Genomic DNA, 20,655 nt, shown 5'->3' with positions numbered 1-20,655 from the left:
CAAGTGTTTGGTCAACAAATGGGCCACAGAAACAATGGGACAGAAAGAGAAATTTTAGTAAGACTTTGCCAGATTCCTCGGTTGTCCTGTTTCCTGTTACAGTGGAGTCATCTATGGTGACAGCTCTCTTCCTGGAGCAGGTCCTCTATCTAAATTCTTTCTGTGCAGTTAGGGATAAGGTCAAAGTTTCTTTCTGACCCATTTTTGGACCCTGATTGTTTCCAGCTCTGACGTAATCTGCATGCCAAAGGGGCATGTATGGGGCGGCCTGTCCTTGGCCCTTACAGGGCTGCAGAATCAACTTTCCTGACTCGGAAAAAGAAAAAGACCACTTTTAATGTGATCACAATAAATATCAATGTCAGCTCGGGGAGAACTGGCATCTCCCTGATGCTGTGTCTGGTCCCAAGACAAGGCATATCTCCTGTTTGCTCAGCTCTTCTTTTGAGTTTCACAGGAGTGCTTTAAAGTTTTCCTCCTTTTGCACATTTCTTTGCACTCATTTGATAAAACAGAAAGGGTGCAGCTGAAGGTGACTGGAGAAATCCCACGGTCTTGCTTAATTCATCACCGCAAACTTCATGTAGTACCTTCCTGTCCCTAGGCAGTCACACTCCCCCACACCTGGGACAGCTATTCCCACTCTACCTTCCCCTCCCCCACCCTCATTCAACTAATTGTCTTGTTTTCTACCTCGCTGAGAAAGTAAAGCAAATCAAAAAATCAAAAGAGAACTTCTGCAGTTTTCTCATAGGATATAAATGTCAGCCACCCAAATTCAAATCTCTCCACACACTCCCTCTGAAAAAACAGAGAAAGTACAGGTCAATAAAGAAAGAGAATAAAGAGCTTGTACCTGCAGAACTACCAGGAGGCAGAGAATAATGCAAATTTCAGTTTAGACATAAAGGGAAAAGCAGAAATCCAAGAGCAGCAGTCATTTCAAAGCCTGCTGCACAACCCCAAGCTTGGGTTACTCAGAAAGGGGAGAGTGCAGTGGGGTACCAGCAGTAACACAGCCCAGGGGATGTCAGCTCGGGTTCACCACCAGTGGGATGTGGGGGAAACAGGTCTCAAACTCTCAGCGGGCTCACTCTCCTCAATGGGGCTCACTCTCCTCAACGGGGCCCACAGGGAAGGGCTGACTGTCCCCAAGTGTGTGCGCTCCATCTGGCCCGCTGCAGGTAGACTGAAGCAGGCCTGGCAATGCCTGGCTCATAGCCAGAATGAGGGCCCTTCACTGCCCCATAGAGCTCTAGGGACTGTGTGAGGGCTTAGTTTCCGTAGCTGAGGAATCTGAATCCAGTTAACGGGGCTGAAGGCCTAGAGAACTAAGTCACACTGGGAAATCATGACAAACACCAAGCAATTAATAACCAAGAGAGAATGATACAGCTTATATTTACACACTGATGTAGCTACTAAATATGCAGTGGAGACAATTCAGGAATTATTACAATATATAATAAGGTGCTAATCAGAGGATGAATGAGGTAAATACAAAAGATGCCTGAGAAAGGACAGATACCTCAAGCAGGAACCATCAGATCAGGGATATCTTAATGAGAAGTGGGATCTAAAGTTAGTTTTTTTTTATCTCTGGCATAAAGATCATGGAGGCTTTTGCCACAAGGACCTAAAAATGAGCAGTACAGAAGGTGTACATTGGTGACCACAAGGTATTAACTGTGGTGTTTCTTAGGAAGGTCCCAAATCAGCCAGCAGAGGGCAAGAGAACACAGAGATCACTCCAAGATTTATGATCTTAGGAATGTTCGGAATAGAAGGACTATATGTGTCTTTGCAAAAATAAACAACAAAACAACCACAAGTGTGGCTTTCTGAAAGAATATATTTAAAAGCTGCATGTCTAAAGTAGAGATTAATGTACTACTGACATTGCAACAAATTCCTGCTTTTTTATAAAAATCAGAATTTCTTAAAAAAATACATGCATTTCTTTATAGATCCTTAAATGCTTGACAAAAATATGGGAATAATTTAACATTTTAAGAACCACTTTTATTTGAAGATGCCACAGAAATAAAGTTTCTGAAATTTTAATAAACATACATGGCAGTGATTAATTTTATAAGTTCCAGAAATAGATTTCTTTAAAGAATGAGTAAATATAGCATGCAGTGACATTTGTTAAATGGGCTAACAAAGGTCAAAATGTTAAATGTGTTCTTTATTAAAAACAAACATGTAGTCGGTCTACCAGGTAAGTAAGACTGGAGGTGAGAAGAGTGCGAGAAGGAACTGCCCTTTCCAATAGCTAGAGGGCAAGACAGGCTTAGACCTCAGCAAAATCCTGAGGCCACTGTCTGTTCTGTCCAGTGTCCTCGGCTCGCTCTCTCATGCTGCTCACCCTCCCCAAAGGCAAAAGTATACTCACTGTTCAGATGAAGCTTCAAGCCGACAGACTCCAGACCCAGATGGAGAAATTGCAGCAAGTTTTCTCCAGGCATTTAAAATGTACTGTTCATACACTTACTTTGGGGGTGGCAAAGTGTAAAATCCTCTGAGCTGGAAGTCTGGAAACCAGGGTAAATCATAGCTGAGTAAACTTTTGAACTTCTCTGTCCACATATTTTCATCTAGCTGATCTCAAAGATACCTAGTAACTTAAGTATCCTAAGATTCTGTTCATTTTGTCCCCACATTACACTTCCCTATCTCTATTAACAACTGAGCTTGTAAGCGTATAGGATGCTAGTCTATGCTCAAGAAAATGTGTAATTTAAAAAAGGACTCCTGAAGAATGAGGAAATTGATCTCTACCTGTAAAATATCAGACCTGAAATCAAGATATAAGGAAATCTGTTTTTTTTATTTTATATGCTGGGTGGAGTATTTTGGTGCCATTCAAACCACACCTCTAGAGTTCAGCTGCAGGTTGGAAGCACAGGCTGCTTTGACACATCCCCAAGCCTTACTGAACCATGATCCTTGGGTCTCTGAGGTCACTGAGCAATCAAAGTAGCAGTGAAGAGAATGAGAAGAAGGCAGGGTGGCCAGTTCTAACACTCCCCCAGGCAGTGGAGGAAGCGTTACCTCCTACCCAGATTTTAGGCCATCTGTAGCAGCCGAACTGCATTCAGCTTTAAGTAACAGAATATTCAACAACAGAAGCTTAAGCCTTAATGAACAAGAAGTTCAGAGCTGGCCTCTTCCTGGGGTGGTCAGCAGCTCAGTGTTTCATCCACAGAATTAACTCCTGATGGTTACAAAATGTCTGTCAGGTTCTAGGCAGCCCAGCCTCACCTAACAGTTCCATAAGCAAGGAGGGATGATAGGCAAATGTAACTTTCTTCTCCTGTAGCTTTTGCTCTTATCAGGAGGAAAAACTTTCCCCTACCTAGTAGCTTTTACATTTCATTGGCCAGAACTAGATCGTGTTTATTTTTCACAGTTCTGGAGGCTGGGAAGTCCAAGATCAAGGTGCCAGCCGAATGCAAAAACCCTCAACAAAATACTAACAAAACAAATTCAAGAGTGTAATAAAAGGATCATACACCATGATCACGCGGGGTTTATCCCTGGATGCAAGGATGGTTCAACATACATATATCAATCGATAAATGTGACTCATCACATATAAAATTAAGGATGAAGCATAGGATCATCTCAACAGCTGCAGAAAAAGCATTTATTTTATGAGGGAATTCATCTCAGTCATGAGGGCTGCACTTTCATGACCTAGTTACTTCCCAAAGACCTAATTCCAAATACCACCACACTGGGGATTAGGGTTTCAACATAGGAATTTGGGGGAGGATGCAAACATTCAGCACCCACTAAAGGAGTTTTAACATATTTCATTTTTTGGTCTATTACATATCTTACTGTGTGTTTCTTGCCCTTCTGTTGAAAGTAGAGTCTCTGTTGAATAAGCAGCTAGGTTATTCACAGGGAAGTGACTGGAGACATTGCCTTAGGAAGACTTTCTTGGCCCACAATTAAAATGTGCCCTGTTTCTGCAGCAGCCCGCTAGGGTGCAGTGCTACGCTGCTCACGCCCACTTAGGGACGCCTGGGACCAGCTGTCAAATTAATCTCTTCTTTCTGAAATGTATAACAGTTCATTCTGGCCTTCTATCTGTTCAAGAATTTAGAGCCAGAACCTTAGACAAAGGGAATTTAATTGCATGCTGATAAAATGTCAAAACTCTTGTGCATAAAGTAGCTGTATATATTTTTTGGAAACAATGCCTCTATGATTACAAGATTTGCACCAGTGAGTGAAATCCATTTTGTAACTCATTAGAAAATCTTCAACCTAAAACCAAATTCTTATATTCTCCTCTATAAGCCATTAAATGGTGGCTTTCTACCTTTTGGATTGCACAGGAATACAATATATTAAAATGAGTAGTCTGCAAATTTGGTTAACCTATTTTTAACTTTAAGTGTTGATTTTTACCTCCCTGTGAAAACCTAATGGTGAATAAGGGCCATCATTTGTGGAAGTTGCTTATTTCACAGAATACAGCTGTTATGCCTCATATTAAACCATGAAGAACTGTATCAGGTCACCTTCTCTAACAGTCCTTCTCACTTTAAAAAGAAATATCCAGACAACAAGGACGTGGCTTGACTTTCAAAGTCATCCAATGAGATAAAGAGTTGCTCTAGGTTAAAGCAGAGATATTCAATCAAAACATGCTACCACCATTGGTACCCAGAATAGTCAGGGTAAGCTACACGATTTATTGAACAATTGCTGTATAGAACCGTCTCCCAAAAAGGCAGTTTTTCTTTCTGTGGGTTAAGGCACATTCTCTGAGAAATGATTAATGAGAGGCAAGATGCAAACGGCCTAAGGCACTTGTCACTATCCTTATTATTTAAGTAATAAGGCAAAAATGCATATATATATATATACACACACACATATGTAATATATGTACCTATAATGTACATATATATATGATGTTTTCTATTTGCAGTAAAGTGCCCCCACCCTAGTCACCTACCTTACTCTTCAGTCCAACTGAACTTGATTTCAACAAAAGAGTTCATATATATGTTTTCAAAACCTGTTTTGTTTTGAAGTTACAGAACAGAGAAGTACTGAAGTTACAGAACAGAGAAACAAATACCCCACTATTCTCATGATCCAATTACAAGCCTGTCAACTACTGGAGTTCTTTCACGAGCAGCTTGCAGCCCTTGAAAACTTCTAATTCCCCTGACAGACTCTCCAGGGTACACAGTCATTGCCTCATTATTTTGGTTCACGGTGATTGCAAATGTAACCCCCAGCTTGCTTATCACTGCTTTAAAGTAACCCTGTGTTAGGGCCTGTGTAGAAAAGAATCTTCTTATATACATGTGTGTATTCCTGTCAAGAGTTTGTCCTTAAACACCTTGAAGCTAAGAAGAGGTATAACTGTTAATGACAGATCAGTTTTAAGATGTTTAAATAGACTTCTTTATTGAAGTTTAGCATACATGCATAAAATTACAAAAATATTAAGAGTTCAACTCAGTGAAGAATTAGTTTAAAGAGACTGATCAAAGAGAACTTTACCAAGAAGGCTGTCAGCCTGCAATTCAATGTTTTAGAGACAAAGAGAGGCCAGTCAAAGGACTACCGTGGCACCAAATTGAGAAAGCTTGATACATGGCCCCCTGAGCTTGAAGGACGTGGAAACCGATACTTTTTTCCCACCATTGAGGGTGTAAGAAGAGAGGCTGGCTAGAGCTGTTGGTGCAAAAAAAGAGAAGTACAGTGGGAGCAAGCAGGACTTGTGCCAAAGGTGGACAAACTGACATCACAGTGGGTCACTGTACTATTGTCATCCTCATGTGACCACAGAAGGATGCCTATTGGGATGAGGAGAACCAGGTAAGGACCCTAGAATAGGACCTGGTTGAGGGGGATTCATGAAATCAGACATGAAGTACAATACTTGGGCCAAAAAATAATGTAATTAAAAAGCCCTTGATGGACCCTCCTACACTGCTGGTGGGAATGTAAATTAGTTCAACCATTGTGGAAAGCAGTATGGAGGTTCCTCAAAATGCTCAAAATAGAAATACCATTTGACCCAGGAATTCCACTTCTAGGAATTTACCCTAAGAATGCAGCACTCCAGTTTGAAAAAGACAGATGCACCCCTATGTTTATCGCTGCACTATTTACAATAGCCAAGATATGGAAGCAACCTAAGTGTCCATCAGTAGATGAATGGATAAAGAAGATGTGGTACATATACACAATGGAATATTACTCAGCCATAAGAAAAATCAGATCCTACTCTTTGCAACAACATGGATGGAGCTAGAGGGTATTATGCTCAGTGAAATAAGCCAGGCGGAGAAAGACAAGTACCAAATGATTTCACTCATATGTGGAGTATAAGAACAAAGGAAAAGTGAAGGGACAAAAAAAACAGCAGCAGAATCACAGAACCCAAGAATGGACTAACAGTTACCAAAGGGAAAGGGACTGGGAGGATGGGTGGGAAGGGAGGGATAAGGGCAGGGAAAAAGAAAAGGGGCATTACGATTAGCATGTGGGGGGAGCACAGGGAGGGCTGTGCAACACAGAGAAGACAAGTAGTGATTTTACAGCATCTTACTACGCAGATGGACAGTGACTGTGAAGGGGTATGTCGGGGGGGACTTGGTGAAGGGTGGGAGCCTAATAAACATAATGTTCTTCATGTAATTGTAGACTAATGATACCAAAAAAAAAAAAAAAGCCCTTGGTGGGATGGAGGAGAGGGCGTGTCCTCAGAAATGCCTCAGGAGAGAAAGCCCAGCATTTGGACCTTCTCCCTAACAAAGGGCATTTGCTATCCAGGGAAAAGCACAGCACTAGCTGCATTCAAAGGCAGGATGTTCTTCTCCTGGCATCCTAGGGGAGACTGTGACAGACAGTAGGGAAGAGGAAGGGCAGGCCCTCCCCACTGCTGGCCTGGGGGACTGCAGGTCAGGCCTGGGCTGAGAACAGAGGGTAGGTGGGCAAATATGGGTCAAAATTTTTACTTCATCAGGACTGGAGTTTCTAACACCTGAAAACAAGACTCTTTTGATAACTGAGAGACCAGAAACAGATGGCATTTCTCAAGATGTCCAGAGCCAGAAAAGAAAATCCAGTGTGGTATGTTTGAGGGAAGCTCATTCCATGAACTGGCTACATAAGTTTGAATGTCCATAGCCACAGATGAAAAAAACCCACTGGCCATCATGAGATTGCCATGCAGCCTGAGGGTGTTTGGATTCCTACACAGGATTTTGAGTGAGATGGAGAGACTTGGTCAAAGCAGGAAGATTAAAATGATAGCTTGGACACCAAAAGTATTCACTGAGTACTAGGTTTTCTCCAGAAGCTTCTTAAGTAGCAATAATCTGCTTCACTGATTATCGCTTACCTACCTGGCATCTGTCACACCACACCTGGAGTCAGCTATTTCTTTCCAGGGGCCTCACTTTCAGAGGCAAGTGCCCTAAAAGTAATGGGAGAACTGTAAACAGGAGAGGAAGGAGATTCAAAGCCCTGGCAAACAAGGAGGGGACGAAACCTGGGGTGTTGAGTCTGAAAGAGACCTCAGGGGTTGTGGATAAAATGAAGGTTCCTGTGGCCAAGATTCTCACCTGGCCCTGGTTGGCTAGCTCACTACACACGTGTGGGCAATGTGTCGTTATTGACTCTTTATAAAGAGCTCTGCTCAGTGCTCTGGGCGACATGGTGGCATGGCTGCAAGGCTGCAGGAGAGCAGAGGCTGGAGTAGTGGTAGCACTGAGGACAGAGGCGCAGAGGACGGCTGTGCGGGCAGAGAGGCCCAGAGGCAGAGACTGGCTTGCTGCATGCAGACTCGCTCTGAGTGAACGGGATTTTAGTGATTGACCTGCCACCTGGAAATAAAGTTAGGTATAAACCCTTTCACCCCAAGAATGTTCTACTGTCATTTCTTTGGTCACATTGAATCAATTGTGAACTTGCCCAGGGCTGAAACCCACTGGCAAGACGGGTCCATTTTTGAGAGGTGTGGCCCATCTCATGGTAGCAGTCACTATGTGTGCCTCGAGTTGGCACACCAGCCACCATGTAAGAATTATAGGGTAGCTGGTTTTATCTTAGGAAGCTTTGGGTCAAAATGACTCCTAGATAACTTCTTGGAGAGATGGTTATCCTAAGACCTAACAGGGAAGGCCATTCCCTTCTGGGGAGCTCCCTGCCCTTTGAAATGTCCAGTGTCAAGGAGAGAGTAATTCTTTAAGCATGGAACTGGAATTTGAAATTGGGCTGAGAAGAAGGTGAGAAATGGAATTGCTTATCTTAGGTCTTGTTCTCCTGGGTCTGCATCTCAAGGAAGAAAAACATTCAGGATTCACTCTTGGGCATCAATAGGAGGGATTCCATCTCCTAATCATAGTGAAGTTGGCCAGAATGGAAGAAAGAAATCTTAGCAAATCTAAATAGGTCAAATATAATTTGATTTAATGATTTCAAATTATTTTCAGGCCCTCAAATTCCCATCTTCACTGTTGATATCACTAATTTGGAATTATAAAAGGATACAGTGGTTTCTTGGTCTCATGGTTCTTTGGTCTGTGGGGGTGAATGGTGGACAGTGCAAGAGTGGAGGCCCTGGAGTACCAGACGGACCGTTTTCTCTTCTCTTCAGCCACTCACATGACTTCAGGATGTCACTCTGGGGACCTGTCAGACACAATTTTAAAATATAAGACAACAAGACCAAAACTTTTTGGCAAGTAATAGCTTAAATCTCACATTAATCTAAGAATTCTTGCCTCCCACTTCTTTGTTCTCATTTTTCATAGCATCTGTAACATATTTCAAGAACAGTCATGAAAAATAAACTCCTTTTATGCCCTTTAGGAGAGTCATTTCAAACAGGCATGGTAGATTTAAGGCAGGGCTTTAAAAATGGACTATCTACCCTAATCTAATACTTGTCTTTTGGAACAAGGGTGATCCACCACCGTTATCACAGGATCCTTGAGCTGTTTCATTTTAGTAACTTGTAGTGGTGATGAGTTTAAATTGATCCACTTAACACTCAGCTAAGCACATTTTGCAAGATGGCCAGCTAATTTTAGAAGTATAATTAATCCATGGAGGGGAACAAATAAACATGGTTAAATATTTATAAGTAATATTTACTGAATGCTTGGTATGTACCAGGCTCTCTTCTAGGATTTTATTTACACAAATAATCTCATTTAATCATCACAGCAGTCTAATGAGGTTAAGATCTACTGTACTGTATCATTATTCCTCCTTGCAATGGATGAGAAGCCCAAGGCAACAGAGTATTAAATGACTATTCTAAAGCCAGACTTCCCTCAGGATGCTGTCCAGCCAGGCCTCAAATTTTGTATTCATTTTCACAATAACATACCAATTCAATGCTCCCAATAATAGCACTTTCTGGACACAATGCTCTGATATATGCAATTCCAAAATTTCCCCAAATATGTGTATCACCTGCCAAGTAATTAGCCTTTGAAAACAGCTTACCAGAGATAGGTGGGTCTGGTTTAATGAAAATCTTAACAATGTGTTCAAGGTTTCTGCTTAATTTTTCTAAGCATGCACTACATCTTAAAACAACAGCTGAAACTGTCTTAAGAGTGAGTCATTACTGCCTAACTCCATGTACAAAAGTAAACTCAAAATAAAGACCTGAACGCAAGACATGAAACCATAAAACTCTTAGAAAAAACATAGGCAAAAATATCTTGAACATATGTATGAGCAATTTTTTCCTGGACACATCTCCTCAGGCAAGGGAAACAAAATAAAAAATGAACAAGTGGAACTACATCAAACTAAAAAGCATCTGTACACCAAAGGACACCATCAGCAGAACAAAAAGGCAACCTACAGTATGGGAGAAATATTTACAAACAACTGATAAGGGGTTAACATCCAAAATACATAAATAACTCACATGCCTCAATACCTCAAAAACAAGTAACCTGATTAAAAAATGGGTGGAGGATCTGAACAGACATTTCTCCAAAGAAGAAATACAGATGGCCACCAGGCACATGAAAAGATGCTCCACATCACTAATCATCAGGGAAATGCAAATTAAAACCACAATGAGATATCACCTCACACCAATAAGAACGGTCACTATCCAAAGACAAGAAATAGCAAGTGTTGGTGAGGATGTGGAGAAATGGGCACCCTCTTACACTGTCGGTGGGAATATACATTGGTACAACTGCTGTGGAAAGAAGTATGGAGGCTCCTCAAAAAACTAAAAATAGAAATACCATTCAACCCAGTATTTCCACTTCTAGGAATTTTACCTGAAGAAAACAAAATCACTGATTTGAAAAGATATATGCACCCTTATGTTTATTGTTGCATTATTTACAATAGCCAAGATATGGAAACAATCTATGTGTCCATCAATAGATGAATAAAGATGTGGTACATATATACAATGGAATGTTATTCAGCCATAAAAAAAAAAGAAATCCTGCCATTTGCAACAACATGGATGGATCTAGAGAGTATTATACTCAGTGAAATAAACCAGGTAGAGAAAGACAAGTACCATGATTTCACTTATTTGTGGAATATAAAAACAAAACAAAACAGAATGAACAACACAGCAGTAGACTCAGAGACACTGAGAAGTGATTAGTGGTGACCATGGGGGAGGGGCTGAGGTGGGAGGGTGGGGAGGCCATGGGGCATAGAAAGGGCACAAAAATTCTCAATCATAATATAAGTTGGCCATGGGGTTAGTAGTACAGCATGGAGAATATAATCAATGATTCTGTAAAATCCTTTTATGTTGACAGTAACTGTACTAGAGGGGTGAGGATTTAATAAGGATAACTGTTGAATCACTGTGCTGTATATTTGAAACCAGTATAAGATTGTATATCAATGATACTTCAATAAAAAAAAAAGAGTGGGTCAGTTATATGATTTTTCTCCTTAAGACAAATCAGAAGGCCAGATATGTTAGTTATGGGTTATAATTAATTTCACTGTTCAGTTTCCTCTGAAGACCATGTAGTTTTCCTGCATTATAATGCCCACTCTTCACTGCTTGTTTCAGTCTTGGCAACACTTACACAAAATACTGTATCTGTTTCCTTGCTTTGCCCCAAGAATTCCTTCCACTCACTTTACCCTTCCCTCTGTCCATTTGACCTAGTTTGGGTAAGGAGAAGGGAACCTAGCATTGTTTTAAATCAACTGGGATTTCCACTTCTAGGAATTTTACCTGAAGTTAAAGTTAAGAATCAGATTTCTGAAACAACAAAGTGAACATAAAAAACAGTTCATCAGGGTCAAGTTGCTTAGGACAGAAAGGTCTAGGTTGGAAAGAAATGGAAGCTCAGCAGACCTTAATGTTTGTGGGAACTAGGGCCAAAGTAAAAATGTTGGCAAGGATGTAGAGAAAAGGGAACCCTTGTGTACTATTTGTGGGAATGTAAATTGGTACAGCCATTCTGGAAAACAGTATGGAAGTTACCCAAAAAATGAAATATAGAACTACCATATGATCCAGCAATTCCCTTCTGGGTATTTATCCAAAGTAAGTGAAAATACTAATTCAAAAAGACCTATGCACTCCCATGTTCATTGCTGCATTATTTCCAATAGCCAAGAGATGAAGCAACCTCAGTGTCCATCAATGGATGAATGAACAAAGAAAAAGTGGTATATGTGTATATGTGTGTATACACACACACACACACACACACAATGGAATATTATTTAGAATAAAAGAAAGAAGAAAATCCTGCCATTTTTGACCACATGGATAAAACTTGAGGGCATTATCTTAAGTGAAAAAAGACAAAGACAAATACCATATGATAGCGCTTATATAGAGAATCTTAAAAAAATAAATAAATAATTGAAACACAATAGATTGGTGGTTTCCAGAGGCATAGGGTAGGAGGAAGGAATCAGGTGAATGTAGTGTAAAGGTACAAATTCCAGTTATAAGATAAGCAAGTCATGGAATGTAATGTAAAGCATGGTGACTACAGTCAGTAATATTATATTGCATACTTGAAAGTTGCTAGAAGAATAGACCTGAAAAGTTCTCATCACAAGGAAAAAAATTTTTGTATCTATCTGTGGTAATGGATGTTAACCAGACAACCTGCTGGGCTGAGTGTGCTGGGATGATTTTGTCCACCTGTCCTTTCTCCTGAGCAGCAAGTTCTGTGTAATCCTTAAGCCCTTTAGCAGCCCTCTTGCTGTTGGGAAGTCTTTCAAAGTGCCTGCCTTTCTTTTGTCCCAGAGCAACCAGTTGTGGGTTCGTGTTCTCCACAAGTGGCTGGAAAATTCTCATTCTGAATATTCTGCCTGTCTTTGCTTTCCAACCCCACTAATCTCCAGAGCACCATGTAATGTGGGTTTGTGTTCTCGGAGTAGATCTCCAGGGGTGGGTATTTAGCAGTCCTGGGCTCCTACTCCCTTCCCATTCCATTTCTCTTCTTCACTCCTGTGAGTTGGGGTAGAGGGAGGGCTTGTGTCCTGCTGAATCGTGGCTTTGCTTCTTTACCTTTTTCTGTGAGGTCTTCTCTTTTGCCCAGATGTAGGCCATCTCCCTAGGTATTTCGTTCTTTTTGATGCAATTGTAAATGGAGTTGTTTTCCTTGTGGTAAGTTCTTACAAGGAAATTCAAAATCTGCAGTAACTTGGCACCATCAATAATAATAATATATTAAACTATTGTCATCAATGAGCAATGTGGTGCCAGGAACCAAAGTAACATTCCCATTATCCAACTCTTCTTGCCATTTTTATCAACTTAAAGAATTATTAGGCTCTTTTAAAAGTGTTCCAGAGAAATATCTTTAATTGCTGATGCTAGATTCAAGTTAAACAACTTTCTACCCACATAAGTGGGTAGGATTACATGATGACTTACTATTTCTCCCACTAAACAGAGCTGCACACAACCTTTTGGCCATCTGGCTAAGACTAATAACCTACGGCTCTCTGGGACCTAATAATTATATCAGACCAATATATATAACTCCTGCTGGCTAAATAATAACATTTGGGCTGAAGCCATGAGACAAAGATGATGATTAAAATAACATTGGTAGGGCAGTTTACAATTTATATTATTTGTCATTTATAGTTTCATTTGTTTCTCAACCAAAATCTCATGTATTAGGCATTATATTTATTATAAACCTCTTTCACCATGCTACATTCTTTGCCATGTATCTAGGACAGAGTTTGCTAACTCCAGAAATCAAAGACAATTTGCCACATAGTAGTTGTTGATTGCTTAAGCCATTAAATGCCTGCATAAAATGTAAATAGCTCCATCATAATGAGAAAAATCCTACTACCCTACTACCTTCCCAATCTACCTTGGCTGGACTTTGAAATTGTTTCTGTTCTACATTGCTTAAGACGCTTTTTTTTTATTTGGTTGCTTTACTCTGGCTTAATGAGCCAGATTCTTGAGCCAACAACTACCTTTCCTACCAGCCCCTAAACAAAATTGACTGTATTTGTTACAGGAAAAGGCAGTCCAATGACATGGTAATGACTGCCTACTGTGGAATTTTCATCTCCTGCAGAAATTTATGACCCCATTCACCACAGCATCATATGCCTCCTAGAAAAAGCAGCAATAGGTAGTTTATTCCTGTCTAGAAATTGATGATTAGCCAGGGGTAACATGTGCACATTCACATCTGTCTAAAGTAGGGTATAAAATGTGCCCATGAATCAAAGATACTCCAGTATTTTTAAATCACAGGAAGTCAGAACTAGCTGCAAGAGGCAGGATTTGATTGCTAGGCTTCAAATGATCTTGATTTATCACTGCTCCATTTCCTGGACTAGATGTTCTCTACAGGTCCTTTTGACTCTAATGTTGTCAGATTTGTGGACAAGCTTAGCTGGTTTAAGGAATCCTCCTAAGCTATGGTAGCATGTGTTGGATCCTTGATGTCATCTGGTATTTTTCACGAGTGCTTTGGGTTAGGAAACATAATGGACATTGAAAGATATTGCAGTATAGCTATGGAAAGGAGTCATCAAAACTGGTTGAAAAAAAGGAAATATTTGAATGAAAAAGAAAACAGTTCAGAAAATAACATGTTTGGGTGTCCCAATTTCCATTCTCTCCCTATTTCCTTTATATCAAAACTCCTGATTTCAAGCTGGGCACAGGGCCATCGGAAACAAAGATATTTCTCAGTAGCTCACCAGTAGATATGGCCACATGTCTCACTTCTGCCTAATGAGATATAAGCCAAAGCATTAAGTGCAGTATCTGTAAAGAGTCCTGCTGGCTGGAATGCAGACAAGACCACTAAAACACAAGTAGCCATCCTGAACCATGAGGAGGAACTTACCTCCTGGGGATGGAGGAGCCTTGATCCCTGACATCATGAGTGTTATCTATACTCGCCCTGAACTCACTTCAAACTTCATTTCCGTGGCAGAGAAATAAACTTGTTTATATCACTACCATTTTGGATTTTCTGTCCTTCGCAGCAGAATTAATCTTGGTGACAAAGCAGGAATATTTGTATCCCATTTTAATAAAATTATGTAGGTGTGTATGCATGTGTGTGTGTGTGTGTGTGTGTGCTGGGTTCAGCCACCCAACATGCATTTTCCCATTTAATATTCTGATTTCCTTTTAGTGAACTGCTCCTTTCTTGCTGTGTGACACCTCAGTGGGTGGTCAAGAATAGGTGTCTGTTCTCTCTCTGATGATTCCAAGGGCATCCCCAGAGGCTCTTTTCATCAGGTCCTTCTTTTCAATGCCCTGTTTCCTGGGAGACAGGTAAAGTTTCTTAAAGCTCAATCCTAAATACTCTCCATTTCTTGGCTATGCTCCCCCACAAAGGAATTTATTGTCCACATCAGCTTTTGCTACATCTATAAACAGATAAATCACAAAAATACAGCTACAGCCTGAACCTGTTCTTTGAATTCTGTACACATGCATCAGTCAGGACCCTGGCAGAAATGGGCAATACACTCTGAGTGGCACGGTTTGATTGGGTGGACAGAATATAGGGAAATTATTAGAGGCAGCACAGTATTCTGGAACAAGCAAGAAGGCAGCCCGAGCCTGGAGGCAGAGGACTTGGTAGGCAGAGCCTCCTGACAAGAGTGAAGATCTTTGGTTCAGGCAGGCAGCTAGCCCCACAGCCACTCTGCGGGAAAGAGGCCAGGAAAATAAAGACCTACCTCATTCCTCTTTCTCCTGCCAGTGCTGCCCACTGACTGCACCCAGTCTGAAGCCAGAGGCAAAGGGAGTTTGTCAGTGCAGGTCAGCCTCTGGGGGCTGTAAGTAGGGTGGAGATAAGGTCTGGAGAGCAGACAGAAAATGTGCTGTACAGCCCATATATCCAGTTACCTGCTTAACATCTTTTGATGTCTCAAGGCACCTCAAATTCAGCATGCCTTAAATCAAACCATTCATCAATCCCTGCCAAGACTTAGCCAACCCAGTCTTCTTTCATTGTTGGCAATATTAGGAAATGGCACTATTACCAACGTATTCATGCAGGCCAGAAACCTTGAAATAATTTCGCACCCCTCTCTTTCCCTCTCCATTTATACTCAGTCTATCATCAAGTCCAGCTAATTTTATGTAACATTATGCGATTCCCATTCTCCCAACACCAAAAGCAATGATGTATTTTTTCCCTTCATGTATGTATAAAAGTAACAATATTATACACAGCAGTAATAGTAGTATAACTCCATTTGGGTACCAGGACCCAATTCCAATGTGTGTAAGTAAGTGGGAGCGGCCTTCCCACACATACTTACACTAAGCAACTCTTGAACACCAGCAGGGTGTTGGAGAACTCCTGATGCTACCTGCTCTGAGATGGCACCAGATTCCCCAGATTAAGTGTTCCATCCTCCAACACTGCATTCCACCCCCAAAGATGCCAGTCCAAGCCCCAGGCAATTCCCTGTGCTTCTGATCTACTGGCTACAGACTGGAGGTTCCCACAACCTCCCCCTTAGGTTTGATTAATTTGCTAGAGCGGCTCACAGAACTCAGGAAAACCCTTACATTTACCAGTTTAATAAAGGATACAAGTTAACAGTCAGATGAAGAGAGACATAGGGCAAAGTCCCAAATAGAGGAGCTTCTGTCCTCGTGGGGTTTGGGGCCTGGCTCCGTGGCTCGTGGAGGTGCTCTGGTTCCCCAAGCATGGAAGCTCTCTCCGACCAAGAAGGACCCAACGGAGCAGGGCAGAGCAGAGACAGAGAGAGAGCTCTTCTCATGGGTTTGTGAGGCTTCATTGCATAGTAATCACTGACTAAATTATTGGCCATTGGCTGATCCAGCCTCCAGCCCCTGCCCTTGGGTAGAGTCCAAAAGTCTCTCATTAGCATGATAAAACACCCATTTCACCTTTCAGACTGCAGTGTTTTCAGGAAATGTGAATGAAGAACAAATATACCTGGGAAATACATATTTGGTCATATGGTTTTGGTATTTCTTTTTTTTTTTTTTTGGTTGGTGTTTTCTTTTTATTTTTTATTTATTTATTTATTTTTTAGATAATCATTTTTTATTGAAGGGTAATTGACACACAGTATTACATTAGTTTCAGGTGTACAACACAGTGATTCAACATTTATATACATGATAATTCTAGGTACCAGCTATCACCATACCAAGTTGTTACAATATTTTGACTATATTCCTTATGCTATACATTACATCCCGGTTACTTATTTATTTTACAATTGGAAGTGTGTATTTTTGTGTGTGTGTGTGTGTGTGAGGGCATCTCTCATATTTATTGATCAAATGGTTGTTAACAACAATAAAATTCTGTATAGGGGAGTCAATGCTCAATGCACAATCATTAATCCACCCCAAGCCTAATTTTCATCAGTCTCCAATCTTCTGAGGCATAACAAACAAGTTCTTACATGGAGAACAAATTCTTACATAGTAAGTTACATGGTGAACAGTACAAGGGCAGTCATCACAGAAGCTTTCGGTTTTGCTCATGCATTATGAACTATAAACAGTCAGTTCAAATATGAATACTCATTTGATTTTTATACTTGATTTATATGTGGATACCACATTTCTCTCTTTATTATTATTTTTAATAAAATGCTGAATGGTAGGTAGATACAAGATAAAGGTAGAAAACATAGTTTAGTGTTGTGAGAGAGCAAATGTAGATGATCAGGTGTGTGCCTGTAGACTATGTGTTAATCCAAGCTAGACAAGGGCAATAAAACATCCACATATGCAGAAGATTTCTCTCAGAACGGGGGTGGGGTGGGAGGTTCTAAGCCTCACCTCTGTTGATCCCCATTTTCTCACCTGATGGCCCCCTGCGACTGTGCCTGTCTTAGGTTGTTCCTCCCTTGAGGAATCTTACCCGTCTCTGGCTAACCAGTCATCTTCCGGGGCCATACAGGGAAATGTAAAGTTGTTAAGTGAGAGAGAAGCCTTATTGTTTGAAAAGGTTAGCTTTTTACTTCTTTGCATATTTATGCCCTGTGGCTTCTATGCCCAGCATTTGTCTTGAGGTGTCTTTACCACTTGGAAGAATTATGATACTCGGTAAATTCGATATGAGGCACGAATTCTATTTAAGGGTTGTAATTAGGAAGGAAGAAGAAAAGCTATAGAAGTAGCAGGCGGAAGAGAACATGGGAAGATTGATTATTTCTTTGACATATCTTCTTGTAGAGTAACTTCAGCATGTATAGGTTTTAAACTACTAATTAAATTGCGCACACACATTAACATAATAGGAGTACAGTTATGTAACCAAAGCATACCTGTAATTACCAGCCATCTCCAGTGAAACCAAGAAAACCAGTTAGGCACCTTAGGCATTTGTGAAAACTTATCTATCATATGGTGAATATTGTCCAACTGAATTTGAACAGTCTGAGAGAAATCAGACAAATTAAAACAACCCATTCCTGGGGACTGTTCACATCCCATATGTTCTTTTAACAGTAAATAGTCTGTAGTTGTAAGATTTTGGAGCACTACAATTTGCACTTCTCCTAATTCTTGGTTGAGTTCCAACAGTATAGATCCAGTCAAATTTGTTGTTTTACTGTATGCACAGGCCAGCTTAGATATCTCCTTCTTCATTCCCATGGGAAGTCCAGGAACTGGTGGGATGAGTGCATCTACACCTGTAGCAGTGCGTGGATCTTTGTTGGGGTTTTTTGATGATCATCTTCTGGCATGAGTCTTCCAGAGAGTGCTGATGTTGGAAGTTCTTTTTCATATCATATCTTAGTTCATTTTCGGGGTAGCCAAATTAGGCTTTGATCCTCTGTATAAACACAAACAGACCCTTTGCCTATACTTTTATATGCCCTTTATATCATTGTGTAGAACTCATTGGAGGTCACCACACAGGAACTGCTTTTTTTTTTTTATCATTAATCTACACTTACATGACGAATATTTTGTTTACTAGGCTCTCCCCTATACCAGGTCCCCCCTATATACCCTTTTATAGTCACTGTCCATCAGCGTATCAAAATGTTGTAGAATCACTACTTGTCTTCTCTGTGTTGTACAGCCCTCCCCTTTCTCCCACCCCCCATGCATGCTAATCTTAATACCCCCCTACTTCTCCCCCCCTTATCCCTCCCTACCCACCCATCCTCCCCAGTCCCTTTCCCTTTGGTACCTGTTAGTCCATTCTTGAGTTCTGTGATTCTGCTGCTGTTTTGTTCCTTCAGTTTTTCCTTTGTTCTTATACTCCACAGATGAGTGAAATCATTTGGTATTTCTCTTTCTCCGCTTGGCTTGTTTCACTGAGCATAATACCCTCCAGCTCCATCCATGTTGCCCTTTCACCAGGCGCTGGGCTCTCGCACGTGTGGATGTAGTCTGGCTGTTGTCCTGTGTCTTCTGGTCTCTCTTTTAGGATTAGTTGTATTTGTTGTATTTTCAAAAATACATATGTTTTTGGGAGGAGATTCCCACTGTCCTACTCATGCCGCCATGTTGGCTCTGCCCCCGGTTTTGGTATTTCTTATAACTCATAATATCACACCTAAATTCAGCATAACAAAACCAAAACAAGAACCACTCTCTCCCACTACTTTGACTTTTGAGAAGAGAGGGGCAAACAAGGAAGAGAGGCTGGGACCACCAAGTCCTGTCTATTATAAGCCTTCTCTTCAATCCCATGAGACCCTTATTCTTCCAGTAAAACCTCTTTTTCCTCAATTTAGTGAGAGTTAGTTTCTGCTGTTTGAACAAGAGCCATAATGAATAAAGTAAAATGCTTAATTAGGATGCCAACTGAAAAAGTACTGGCTCCTCAAACATATCATTGCTCTTCAGAATTTACAGGATGTCTGAAACTATTCTCTTATTTCTAAGTATCTTCTTCAAAAAGAGGCAATAAAAGATAATTTTGTTAATTAAAAAATGTAAGGTATAACCATGCATAGCATGAGACCATATGGTAACAGTGGACATCTCTCAGAGGAGGGATTAGAGGTGATTTGTATTTTCCTCTGGATCTTTGGTCCCATCTTTTCTACTGCAAGTATACATGACTTCTGTAATTGGGTTTTACAAAGTAAGTAAACATCTTAAAAAATAAAATAAATTTTAGTGTATTGATGCTGGAATAATAGTAAAAAGTAAAGTAAAAATAAAAAATAAAAAGCTTTGATACTGTTTACTAAGACAAACAGCAAGAAACAGGTATTAAAGAATTGTATTAACAAAACAAAACTAAGGTTTGGGTTTTGGATGGGTATTCCCACAATATAAACACTCACAGACACACTCACATACACTTGAACACACACACACACAGTAGCTGAGGTCATTCAGTCAATAAGCATGTATTCATTTGTTGAGTGAATGCTTATAATTCAAACTGGTAAATTGTTTGACTAACAGATTTTACCTTCATTATGTGTCTATGTACATAGCACATGGTCTATACAGGTCTTGGAGATAAAAATGAATGAAACATGACTTTCATTGTTGAAGTACTTAGAGTCATGTGTGTGGGATTACACAAGCATGGCCTGTGTACCACCTGCATCAGTCACTGGCTGCAATGGTTCAGTGAAGACACCTAGGGTTTTCCCCCGGAATCAGGGAAGACAATACATTGAAGATGAGATTTAAGCTTAATTTTTAATGATATAAGGAGTTAACTAGGCAAAAAAAAAAAAAAAAAGGACTGGCATTCTACTTAGTACAAGGCAAGGAATATTCAAGAACATCATTCTAGAGATTCCCTATTTACTAATTTGTAAATAATGTATCATAGTAACAGTATTATAGACTTCCACTTCTGCTTCCAAAAGAATATATATGCTTGAAGTAAAAGATGAATGCTGGCACTGTCCACAGCCATAAAGACTAACATGTTTATTAATTATCCTTCTGCTTATATTTCATACAGGTTAGTTGTTTGACTAACAGATTGTACCTTCATTATAAGTCCTGTGTGGCCAGTAGTAAGCTGGAATTTTATAGCTATCTTTGAGTTAGAAATGTCTTATATTTCATACCTGGAGCCAAGTTCAACTGACTCCATAGTAATACTGCCTTTGAGTTGTAAAACAGCAAGAAAACTTACATTTAAGTTGTTCTCTAAAAATTTGCAATTGAAATATTAACAAAAGGATTATTTTAAAATTGAAACTCCCCATGCTTTCACC

At 40.3% G+C, this 20,655-nt stretch overlaps 1 long non-coding RNA gene across 1 annotated transcript in view; it reads right to left on the bottom strand.

Moving 5' to 3' along the window:
• Positions 1-2,135: 2,135 nt before the first annotated feature.
• LOC118918579 (uncharacterized) overlaps positions 2,136-20,655 on the bottom strand; it is a 54,193-nt gene continuing 35,673 nt past the window's right edge. Inside the window, exons 3-5 of the long non-coding RNA XR_005027192.2 lie at positions 8,536-8,676; positions 7,389-8,379; positions 2,136-2,537 (exon numbers count right to left, since the gene is read on the bottom strand). This is a non-coding gene — a long non-coding RNA (uncharacterized LOC118918579). The remainder of the gene's footprint in view (positions 2,538-7,388; positions 8,380-8,535; positions 8,677-20,655) is intronic.

Source organism: Manis pentadactyla, chromosome 7, assembly GCF_030020395.1.
Source record: "Manis pentadactyla isolate mManPen7 chromosome 7, mManPen7.hap1, whole genome shotgun sequence".
Taxonomy (NCBI): Eukaryota; Metazoa; Chordata; class Mammalia; order Pholidota; family Manidae; genus Manis; species Manis pentadactyla.
This window is presented reverse-complemented; position numbering and strand designations above follow the sequence as displayed.